At 43.1% G+C, this 10,173-nt stretch overlaps 1 protein-coding gene across 1 annotated transcript in view; it reads left to right on the top strand.

Annotated features, from left to right (window-relative positions):
- MTM1 (myotubularin 1) overlaps window positions 1-10,173 on the top strand; it is a 103,163-nt gene that overhangs the window by 544 nt on the left and 92,446 nt on the right. The gene's annotated exons all lie outside the window — the stretch shown is intronic.

Raw genomic sequence — 10,173 nt, 5'->3', positions numbered from 1 at the left:
CGCATCCCCCGTGGGCCCTGCGGAGCGGCCGCAGCCCAACACTGGCCGCGAAGCCTCGACGGTGGCTCCTGGCGGGTGTTTCTGTGTCACACATGGGAGCTTTATCTGCTTTTGCAACAGTTGGGGAAGATCTTGGGGAACGGGTAGTTCCCTGATACGCAGTCGGAAGTATGCACAGGCACGAGCAAGCGCCCTTGGCCGGGTTGCCTCCCTTAACTGTCTATTGCTGCGCTCAGGAAGTGAAAACTAATTTTAGTATTTGCCTAAGCAAGTAAGAAGTAAATCTGCAAACATTATATTATGGGCCTCGTAGACGCATGCAAGGTGTGAGGCGAAGTGGGTTGTGACTGGTTTTTAAATAGATACACCAGCTCTTCACAAGAAATGAATGATAGCCTTTTAAAATTGGGACCTTGAAGTTTACGTTGTTCACTTGTTTCCTGGGTGGAGGAACTGAGGCCCAGGGAGGGTAATTAATCTGTCTCAGCCTACGGGGTTACTTAATGGCCAAGCTAATATCACAAGCCAGACCTCTGGACATATCTCGGTGTCTGTCGCGACTGGGTTCTTTTTACCACAGCTCAGTTTTATTCCTTGTGAAGTATCCACCTTAGAGTCTGGAGATTGAACTCGCAGTTCTGCTATAGTGCAAACCATTTTGGATTTCCTTCAAAACCAGTTTACCAGCCAAATAAGGCAATCAGGCTTGCTTCTTTACAGTCACGTTTTCTTTCATCCTGCATATATGTTGGACACGATTATGTATTCACCAGATTTGATTCTCAATGTTTTTGGCTGCTTCACAAAATCAAATCTACTCGTAAGAGATCCCACACCATGGTGGAGATTTGAACCAGTGGTACTGCCTGCAACAGTAGTGTATAACAGCCTCCCGAGGTGCTTGAAGGTAGATAATATTTATTGGGGCTTATAGAATCTACTGTGGTCATTAAATGGCTGGTCTCCTTGCCTTAAAGTTCTAACTTATATTTATCAAGTTGTCAATTCATTTTATTAAACACAGGCATGTCCACAGTGGGCACTTAGATGACAGCAAAAAGCACCACTGATGAGGTCCTTGCCTTATAAAGTTTATGTGTGGGGAGACAGACAATTAAAAACATAAACAGTGGTATATTCTTCAGCAGGGATGAATGCTATGTGCAAAAATAGAACTCTGAAACTTTACAATGACAGTGAAACCGGCTGGAATGATTGAGAGTGATTTGGGCATTACTTCGAATTGCTGGTTTTAGATTGTCAGCTGCTGCCCTATTAAAGCAAAGAAATCCAAAAGTAAATCTGTCTGAATCAAAGAGGTTCTGTGGAGTCATCGTTTCTTCAATGAGTGCCTCTTAAATGGTAAGTTCATCACAGCCTCATTGTCACCTGGATCTCTCCCCTTACATGCAATGTGATTTTAAACACCTAACGAGGTGTTTTTTAAATCCCTTGCTGTTTCCGCAGTTAGCTCACTCTAGCTGGGGAAAGCTCTGCTCGGGTCCGTATTGGTTGTTGATTTCATGCCAGTGTCTGCTGGACTCTCAGGCTACCTTACACAAGGGTTTTTCTTCCTGTGCGCTGGCTTGTACTGTGAACCTGTTATCTCAGATGATCATCAGTCTTCGTGTTGTAAAGAACTAGTTCATTTTGAAATAGCTCTAGAGTAAAGAAATACTCAGCTTCTTAAGAACAAGAGCACTCACCGATCAAATGGCATTAATGAGGGCTTATTGTAAAAATGTATCAGGTTAAATACCTTCTCAGTGCTCACATACTCCATATGTTCAGTGGCCTCAAAGCAAATTTTAAAATTTTTACAGGTCTGAAAAATGGTTAAAGATACAAAAAAAAAAACTTCAATATTTTTTGCTCCAGAATGAGAGGAGGATTAACAAAATATAGTTTCTTTTGAAACCACTGAAAACGTATGGCTCTTCCTCTGGTTGAGGGTTCCAAAATAAAGAGAAAAGCAGAGACTTCAAGGATTACTAGGTGACATTTTTAAGTGGTGGCCAAAGGATTTCAAAGGCTGGAGTTTCTAGTTGTTTCTAAAGTTTATTCAATTTTATAGCAGAATAATAAGTTGTTTTCATTATTCTCTAGTTATTTTCCTTCCCTGTTTCTGACCTCTTTGAAGTTCTGCTTTCTTTATTTTCTGGTTTCTCAGTTCATTATTCCTTTTTGGCAGATGGAGGGACAGGGACTGTCATTTGCCTACCAGTATTGACTCTGGATTGGGCAATCTGCCTGGATTTGAATCCTTGGGCAAATTACCTCTGTGCCTTAGTTTCCTTATCTGTAAAATGAAAATACTGGCCAGGCACCATGGCTCAGCCTGTAATCCCAGCACTTTGGGAGGCCAAGGTGAGAGAATTGCCTGAGCCCGGGGGTTTAAGACCAGCCTGGGCAACTTGGTGAGACCTCATCTCTACAATAAATTGCAATAACTAACCGGGCATGGTGGCATGTGTCTGTAGTTCCAGCTGTTTGGAAGGCTGAGGCGGAAGAATCGCCGAATCCCAGCAGGTAAAGGCTGCAGTGGTCTTGAGCGTGCCACTGCACTCCAACTCAAAAAAAAAAAAGAAAAAAAAGAAAATACCTCCCTTTAAGGGTGTTGGGAGGACTGAGTGAATAATCTGTGTTAAGTGCTTAGAATAGTGTCTTGCACATAGTGCATACTCAAGCAAAGTTAACTGTTATTGACTTGAGCTATATGGAACTACTTTTCAAGGAAAAAAAAGATCCTAGCTATGTCTTAATAAACTTTTGGGAATCCAGTACGCTTGATTTTCTAGACATTTCTCCGTATTTTGTTGTTGGCACAAGCCTTCAGTTTCAGATGTCATTGGCAGTGGTGTCCTCAGTTCTTGCAGTGCTAAATTCTCTTTACCGTTTGGACTTAGAACTTACTGGAGGCCATGTTTTGTTTATTGCTACAAACAGTAATAGAATAAGAGAGGCCTTCTTCCAGTTCCTCAGTCTTGAAAGTGAGAGTGTGCCAGGAAACCCAGTTGGAGTTAGAGGGAGGCCCAACTGCCACCCTGTAGTTTGAGCATGGTTTTTCACTGGACGTGTTTGCGGTGTATTTTTCCACGACAGTCACTTTTCTTTTTAACCCTTTACCCGTTTAGGAAAAGAAAAAAAGTGCAGCTTGCTGCCGCGTTCATTTAATTTTACATAAACACGGTCTTTGAGGCTCAAGCAAATCTGACTGGTTTTCAATGTGAAAATAAAATATCAAAACTGTTCTTGGAGTTATTTCTACATGGAACTTGTCTCTAATTCTAATGAGAATTACTTTTAAAAAGAGAGAGAGATAATTACTATATTTTGCAATTCTCTTCTTCTTTTTTTAATCTTGGGGTAAACGCTGCAGCCGCAAGCACCCCCGTCGAGTATCCTCGGGTTGAACGGGGAAAGGGTTGAGAATGTGAAGGCATCTCTTTGGAAAATTACTATCATGCAATAGTGCAGTCTCTGTTTCTACCAGAGGAGCTACGATACATGAGCTGTTGGTCTGTGTGACGTGATAGAAAGCTTCCTGCATTTGGACTCCAGAGACTGAGTTTGGGTCCCAGTTCTCCCCCTTAACTCTTTGACACTAGACAAGTCATTTGACCTTGTTGCTGGTGGCTCCTCCGTGTAAATGTAAGACAGAGCTAATAAAACCTGCCCTGCCAACTTTCCAGAGTCTTTCAGAGAATCAGATGTGCATCAGAGCCCTTTGTAACATGTGCAGCATTGTTATTATTGCATTAATGTGTTATATAAGCAGTTGCTCTTTGGAGAGCCGGTAGAAGGCAAGTGTCTTTCCTGCTCTTGGCCTGTCTTCCCTGTAGCTGTAGGTGTGGCCTGTCTGCCTCAATCCCACACATCTGTCAGCATTGAAATATGCAGGTGTTTTGCCTCTCCCATATGGGCCTGAAGCCATTGATATATCTTAGTAAGTTTCCACTTCATTTAATCCTAAAACGGTAGTGCTGTATGGTAGTGCAAAGCAGTCCTTGCATTGGGGAGTTTTGTCTGCCTCTCTCGGAAGGGCCTGAGAGCAGAAGTCTTTCCCTTTGCCTGGTGGAGACCTGACTGCAGCTCCTCAGTCCTACTGGAGGCCCTGTGTTCCTCACCTCATGCTAGACTGGATGCTTGTGCTTCTGGGGCTAGAATGAAAAGTGATCCCGGCTCTGGAGAAGAGATCTGGGGACTTGGTTGCGGTCCAGGTCCGTGACTTCTTCCTTGCTGGAACAGGACAGGCACTTGAATACCCTTTTCTAGTTCCTGGGGTGTCTTTCTCGATATCTTGAAATGCCTCCATAACTGGCTCTTCACAATCTCATGGACACATATTCGTTTAGTGTTGCTCTTTCTTGACCCTGTCTTAATAGGTGACTTCTGCATACGCGTGTTTCAGTATGTTTTTCTCCTCTTCCATGATTATAATAAAAAGGACTGAGCTTGGAGACATTTTTCTGGCGGTGTGAAAACTACCATGGTCCTGTGCACACAGTATACATTTAGTAAACATTCTTTGGCTCAAATTGGACATGGGGGCCCAGCTCTGAATTGTCCAGACATGTTCATTTTGACCAGTTCCATTGCATGTGTAGAGTTCTTGCTCCCCACATGAAATGGAGCTTGTGCTCAGCCTTTTCTTGCTGTGGTTAAATCAATAGCAAGTGAATAAAAAAGGTTCTTTGGAACAGTGATTGCTTTGCCACCCTTTTCTTCCCAGCTTCTTGATTTCAGAACTCTTGGCGTGAGCAGTTTGACTACAAGTTCGGCTTTGCTTTGCTTGATGTGTTTGGGGTGGAAAGGCACAAGGGAAGTTGAAGGGGAATAATTGAAAGTAAAAATAAAAGTAACTTGTTTGTGCCATTCAGCTCATATCCCGTTTGCTTTCAAAACTTGGCAACACACAGTAATGCCCTTTCTTGAGCATGTGATAATTGTTATATTTTGATATCATGTCCTTGAACCTTTTATGAGAAGGAGGCACTTTTTATTTCCCTGAGTCAAATGTAATGCGTTGGGACATCAGGGTCATCCTTTCCCTTGCATGGGAGTGACTGAGGCAGAGGTGGGCCGTTTGGGAGATTACTAGCATGGGGTGGTGCTTTAAATTCCCTTCTCTGACCTTTAATTGTTTTATGGCCCGAGATTACCTAGGTGGGGATTTAGGAGTATAGGGACTGCTGTATTCCAGCGGGCCTGGGATCAGCCCAAGCTATTTTCTTTTTTTTTTTTCTTTTTTTTTTTTTGAGTTGGAGTCTCACTCCATCGCCCAGGCTGAAGTGCAGTGGCATGCTCACAGCCACCCCAGCGTCGACCCACTGGGCTCAGGCAATCCTTCCGCCTCCACCTTCCAAGTACCCAGAACTACAGGTGCGCACTACCATGCTCGGCTAATTTTTTGACTTATTGTAGAGACGAGGTCTCGAACTTGCGGGCTCAGGCAATCCTCTCACCTCAGCCTCCCAAAGTGCTGGGATTACAGGCTTGAACCACCGTGCCTGGCCCGGCCCAAGTGATTTTACTGAAATAAGAAATGTATCTGCATGGCAGTGACTCCTGGCATGAAATATACCTGCCAATCATACAGTTTGTGAATAACAGTAAGAAGGGAAGTTTGTACTTGGTTTCAGTGAAACTCCAGGAGGGTGCTGCGGCTGACACCAGTTAAGTGACTAGCAGGATATAAGAAACCCCAGCCAATATTCCATTTTGAATTCCTGGCTCCGAGGTGCTCAGTGCCTGTGTTGGTGGTTCTGGATCCGGGAGAAGTGTGTGTCCCTCTGACCCTCAGAGGGAGGACTGACTGTTGGCACTGGCCTCACCTCTTGGGATCCCTCACTGCGAGAGAGACCTGATTCCTGACAAGTTGGGGCTGAGTCTAACCCTGCTGGCCATTTCCTTTCTTTGCTGTATCAACTCGAATCATTTCCCAGAGGTTGCCATCACTTCTATGTCACGAAACCAGAGTTTTTGACACTACAGAATCTCAGGCCTTGTCCCACACCCACTGAGACTCACCACAGACTGACTACTCAGTCGAAATCTGCATTTGAATGCGACCCCAGGGGTTTTTGTGTGTAAATATGTTTGAGAAGACTGGTTTAATAGTGCCAGTTCTTATCCTGGCTTTCTGATCTTTTGAGATAATACTAGCCGATACAAAGAGAATGCAAGCCACATGTGTAATTTTAAATTTCCTCGTAGCCACATAGAGCAAGTAAAGAAACAGGTGAAGTCAATTTTAATATAATATTTAACCCGTGGCTGGACACAGCAGCTCACGCCTGTAATCCAAGCACTTTGGGAGACCAAGGCGAGAGGATTGCTTGAGTCCAGGCATTCGAGACCACGTCTCTATTAAAAATAAAAATAAAAAAAATTAGCCAGGCATAGTGGCAGGAGCCTGTAGTCCCAGCTACTCAGGATGCTAAGATAGGAGGATCGCCTGAGCCCAGGAGTTTGAGACTGTGGTGAACTGTGATTGTACCACTGCACTTCAACCTGGGTGACAGAGTAAGACCCCCAACTCAAAAAAAAAAAAAAAACCCAACATATGCAAAATATTTTTTCCACCTGTACTCAATGTAACAAGGGAATTTTTTTTTCTCTTTTGGGGGGGTACTAAGTTGTCGAAATCCAGTGTGTGTGTGTGTGTGTGTGTGTGTGTGTGTGTGTGGGGTTTCTATCACAGCACATCTGTTTGGACTAGCCACATTTCAAGCGCTACAGTGTTGGACAGCGCAGCTTTGAGAGATACATTTGGACTTGATTTGCTGATGATTTCATCAGATTCACTGTCAATGCTGAACAGCCGCTGCAACCATAACTCGTATTAATGTTAGGTGTACTCTTTGCCAAGCCCTTAGCGCAGTGCTTTCACAAAACGTCTCATTTGTATTCTCACAACAGCCTTTTGAGGTAGAAACTGTCAAGATCCCTGGTGAGCTGCCGAGACAGGTTAGGTCTAAGGAGAAGGCACTTAGGAAGCAGCAGAGTCAGGATTCGAACCTGCAAGTCTGACTTCTGGGCTTGCAGCCTTCACTGCAACTTCCTGCCGCTTTCCTTACTACGGGGTGTTTTCTGGGTTTCAGTTTTCAGTTTTGTAAGCCTTATTGAGAAGGTGCCCTTGCTAGCTGTGTGAAATGCAAGCTCATTTCTGGGGGGCGGCCTTCAAAGAACTAGAGGAATCCCTCTTTCTTTTTTGGCTTTTCAGAGAGGGTGTAGAGTCCCCAAGTAGTTTCTTTGTCGAAGGAATTCAACAGACCTGTGGTTTGCAGCGGATGGCTGCACATTAGAATCACCTGGGGGAGCTTTAAATAGCTGTTGCCCTGGGCATCGCCCACAGGTGTTTGGATTTAACTGATCTGGGACACTGACACCTGTATTTTTAAGAAAAGTGCTCCCAGTGATTGTGGCCTGCAGCCTGCACTGAGAACAGCTGGTTTAAGAACGCTTCTTCAACCTGGTTGTGTTATGAATCACCTGGACTTGGTGTTGAACTGCAGATTCTGACTCAGTGGGTCTGGGACAGGGCCAGGGAGCTCTCTCTTCTCAGTTCCATCGAGCTCACAGGTGATACCCAGCTGCTGCGTGGTGGATCACACTTACAGTAGCAAGCCCCATCAGGACCACCTGATGGGTTTTTGTGAAACGCCAAGTTCTCTGGCTCCGGGCCTGGAGTTGCTGATTCAGTAGGCCTGGGGTAGGGCCCAAGGTCTGTATTTGAGAAGGCTTATGTTTTCAATGTCTCTCCTTAAAGTATTATGTTTACTTTAGGTTTTATATAGATGCACTTCTTTTGTTTAAAAAAATGTGGGGTACAGTTCAGGGTTAGGTATACAAATTCGATACACTTCTAGTGCATATTTTTTTGCATCATAACTGGATGTCAAATTTTATCAAACCCCTTTTCTGCCTTTACAGAGATATATGGTTATTTTCCCCTCTTTGGAGTTAGTGTGGTGGGCTATTTTAAGGGGTTTTCTAACAGAACTTTGTAGCAATAATTTAATTTGCATTGCTGGGATGAACTCAGCATGAGCATGCTATTTCTTACTGCTGGATTTGATTGGTAATATTTTCTTCAGGATTTTTACATCTGTATTCGTGAGATTTGGCTTTAATTTTCCTGTGCTATACTTGTCTAGCATCATGATTATGCTAGCCTTATGAAGTGAGTAGATGTATTTTTCTGTTCTCTGGAGGTCAGTATGAGTTTGGAGCTGCCTGTTCCTTGAATGTGATAAAATTTGCTGGACCTGGAAGAGCTTAAACTACCAGCCGGCGTCAGCCATCTCTGTAGCTGTGTCTGTTTTCATTTCTGCATCCTGCTGTTGGTGGTGTCCTCTTTCTTTTTTTTCCTTGATTAGTCTTTCCAGAGGCTTGTCTGTTGTGGTTAAGACTTGATAATATTATGTTCATTTGTTTCCATTTTTAGGGAATTTTTTCTTTTTGCTTATTCGATGAGTAAAAACTTTACATGACTTTAAAGTCGAATTTATATCACGGTATTGTCAGAAAAGTCTTGCTTCCATCCCTGTCTCTGGGCAGGCATGTTTGGCCTTCCCTCCCATAATCATCAGTTTTATAGTTGTTTTCCTGTGTTTCTTTTTGTGCCAGTTTGAGCAAATTCGTATGAGGGGGGACCCCCAAATACCGGAATTTATTTATTAAAAAACTGTGTATTTATTCTTACATGTTTAAACTTCAGTCGCCTTCAAAGTGCTCTCTGTTTGATGCAATACACCTGTCGAGACGCTTTTTCCACTGCTCTAAACAGTTGTTGAACTTGTCCATTCGGATGCCTTTTACTGCTTCTGCTGTTTTTTGTTTCACCTCTTCCCCATCGGCAAAAATGTCCCTTTGAGGATTTTTTTCATCCGGGAAGCAAACAAACAAATCACTGCAGGCAACATCGGGTGAATAGGGAGAGGGGCATAGGGGTCATGCTGTTTGGGGCCAAAAACTGCTGAACACTCAGTGTGATGTGGGCAGGTGCACTTGTAAGTCGCCCATCGTGAAATAGGCAAACACACTGAGAGAATCTCCAAAAAAATTCACTGAAGCCAAATGCAACCTGTCACAACAATGGGTTCCTAGAGCACTGACCTAGTGGGGGAAGCCTGTACTGCAAGGGGCCCACCCTCCAAAAGATAATTCCGAGATTTTTGGGGTCCCCCTTGTACAAACACACGCATGCATTTGTTTGTATTCCCCCTTTTCTTACACATAAGAAGCATACTTCAGACACTATTCAGCCCCTTGCTTTTTGCACATAAACTATATACCAGATATCATTCTTTGTGTCATTTTCTCCTTTCTATGAATTTATGCTGCTCTTTGGATGTTTTGAAACATAATGTTTTCATTCTTATTTACTTCTAGCATGTTCTGATTTCCATTGTGATTATTTCATTCACCTGTGAGCTATCTAGTATATTTTATTTTTTATTTTTTGAGTCAGAGGTATGTTTTTCAACTTACAAATGTATTTTATAGGTATTTTCAAAACTGCCTTCTAATTCAACTATATATGGTCAGAGAATATGGTATGAACATTAGCAGTTCTTTGAAATGTGTCAAGGAAAGGCTTACGTGGTATTTTGTGGCTGGCTTCTTAGCACACTGCTTTTTATATTCATTTTTATGTCGTTGCATGTATCAGCAGTTCCTTTCTGTTGCTGAGTAGTATTCCATAGTGTGATTGTAATATAATTTGTTCATTTTTTTAATTTTTTGAGTCGGAGTCTCACTGTCACCCAGGCTGGAGTGCAGTAGTATCCTCACAGCGACTGCAGCCTCTACCTGCTGGGCTCAGGTGATCCTTCTGCTTCAGCCTTCCAAGTAGCTGGAACTACAGGCACATGCCACCGCACCTGGAAAATTTTTTTGATTTATTGTAGAGACTAGGTCTCACCACATTGCCCAGGCTGGTCTCAAACCCTGGATTCAGGCAATCCTCTCACCTCTGCCACCCAAAGTGCTGGGATTGCAGGCTTGAGCCACCGCGTCCAGCAATTTGTCCATTTATTAGTTAATGAACATTTGAGTTCATTGATTCCATTTTGGGCCATTATGAATAAAGCTTCTGTGAACATTCACTTACAAGTCTTTATGTGGACTATGTTTTCTTTCTTTCTTTCTTTTTTTTTTTTTTTTTTT

Source organism: Carlito syrichta, unplaced genomic scaffold (genome assembly GCF_000164805.1).
Source record: "Carlito syrichta isolate Samal-C Ts95f unplaced genomic scaffold, Tarsius_syrichta-2.0.1 Scaffold304364, whole genome shotgun sequence".
In the NCBI taxonomy this organism is placed as follows: Eukaryota; Metazoa; Chordata; class Mammalia; order Primates; family Tarsiidae; genus Carlito; species Carlito syrichta.
Note: the sequence above shows the minus strand (reverse complement) of the source record. Positions and strands in the feature narration are given on the sequence as shown.